A 2283-nucleotide genomic window follows, 5' to 3' on the forward strand; every position below is an offset into this window, starting at 1 on the left:
TGGGCATTGCTATGGATATGCTGGTGTGACCCTGTATGCTCATCTGATAGAACGCCGGGGCTTCACTTACCCTCAGAAGGTGTTTTCAACAGTAGAGCAGCTTCTTGAATCGAATGCTAATGTCAGATACGATCAGTCCCTTATCCGGAGCTGTCCAACAGCAGGTGCTTCTCTGAGTGTTATCTGCTGAGGAAACTTAGAGTTTGACAGAGAATTTAGCTGCAGACTGTTTGGTGTTAACATCTCCAACAGCCACTAATACCCTCTGATGTGTGAGATGTTAGCCGACTTCCTCACGTCAGTAATTTGGAGAGGGAGCTGCAAGGATGATTTGGAGCTCTCCACTTGTTATTCGGCAGAGATGCGTCGTCACAGTTAGCTGAGCACAGAGGGATGAGTCTGCTCGGGAAGCGAGGCACGCCGCACTCCGGTGGTCACATGTAATCCAAATGTAATTACCTCGCTCGCTTCTAATCACCAGGCCTGCTTAAATATTAATGTAGCGATGATTGCTCTTGATTGGATTATTGATTGGAGCTTTTACATGTACAGCCAGCACACAGCTGAGTTAACTGCTGCTGGGTATGTCAGGTCTTCTTCAATGATTACTAATGATCTCAAACTTCAAATGTTACAATGATCAATTAAAGCGGCACCATCCATCGTTTTGCGTGGTAATAATTCATCTAATTATCTGTACTGTCAAATGCTTTAGTTCTGGAGAAGCTCACACCCTGACGCAGAATAATTGCCCAACTGTGCAGATTGCTTTGTCTCTGTGGATCTTTTCAGCTCTTTTAGCTTCGCTCTCTGAGGGAACACAGAATAAATGCATATAAATAGGTTAGAGGTGATGGATAAAATGTAACGGAATGATCACCTGATATTGAGCCATATAAATTCAGCAGCTTTACTAGTTGTAAATAGTTTGTTTTTTTATGTCTGCCAGACATAAAAAACAATATAACCACATTTGGTCGTTCCATTCAGTTTTGTTTTGTTTCTACGGCTACTGGTGAAGTTTTTCAGTCATCCAGGTCATAGATATTCCAAAAATGTTTAAAAAACAGGTCACTGGAGTTTGTTTCCAAGTTTGAAGACGTTTCACTTCCCATCCAGGACGTTTTTTCAGTTCAAATGTCAGAAATGGCCTTGGGTTGCTTTACAAAGTAGCCCAACAAAGCTTTGCAAATTGGAACAGACGAACGGGTCCACCCCTTTAAAATGGGGGTCGTTTGGCTTCTTTGTTAGCCTTCAGTGCCCTGTACCTGTCTAGGTCTCTGAAAGGGGGGTTGTCCTGGCCTCGTTAAGCACTGCGACCTTTAGCAGTAACTCAGCTATACAGGTAGCTAAACACTTTCCCATCCGTCCACCAAGAAGAACTGCATTTGGTTCTTTAGCAGGGTTTAATGAGAAGCGTGTCAAACTATAACACACAAAGGTTCAGAAAATGAATGCCAGCTAGGCTAAAACATCTCTATCTTCACATAAAACATGTCAACGGGTTGCGAATTATGATTCATATGACCGGGAAATTAGAACAGTACTTACAGACGATGCCGTTTTGCACTTAGACTAAAGAAAACGCAAGAAAAAAGTGCTTCTTTCAGAGCACATGGATCGACAGGCTTTCTTCCTTTCTGGTAAACAAGTTGTAGTAATAAAAGTGACCACAAGATGGAGGCAGTGAACTAGCAATAGACAAAAATATAACAATTGCCACTAGGTGGCCTCAGTAGATGAGCTTAACATTGAATAACATTAAGTTAAACAGGTTTCACTACAGGGGTCGTTAAAGGGAATTGTGGGCCTGGCTGAATAGACGGGGTCTTCTGCTGGTTGAAATAAAGCACCTTTTCATTATGTTACATTTTCTAGGGGCTTCGTCTATAACTGTGGTAATCATTTAAAAATCAGTGGGGTCCGAATAAAGAAAATTAACAACCAGTAAAGGTCCGGGGACATTTGTAATTATAATCTGTTACATTAAACAGAATTTAACACTGAAATAAAACAAGGATTTTATGCAGCCATGTTATTCATTGACTTTTTAAATAATGAAAAAAGAAAGTCTTTCCATTTTAAAATCTAAAGTGTTTTTGAAGTCCATAGGGACCCCCTTTTCATCATTCTGCTTCATTCTGTTTCTATTCTCCCACTCAGCAGAATCTGTTAGTTCAATCTCTTCTATTATGCTCTCTCTACTTTTTTTTTCGTTGTAGCTTCATCTGGTCTGTTCCTGTTTGGCTGTGACTCCATCCTGGAGAGAAATATCAGCTGTGC

This window comes from Cyprinodon variegatus, unplaced genomic scaffold (assembly GCF_000732505.1).
Source record: "Cyprinodon variegatus isolate N-32 unplaced genomic scaffold, C_variegatus-1.0 Scaffold1113, whole genome shotgun sequence".
Classification (NCBI taxonomy): Eukaryota; Metazoa; Chordata; class Actinopteri; order Cyprinodontiformes; family Cyprinodontidae; genus Cyprinodon; species Cyprinodon variegatus.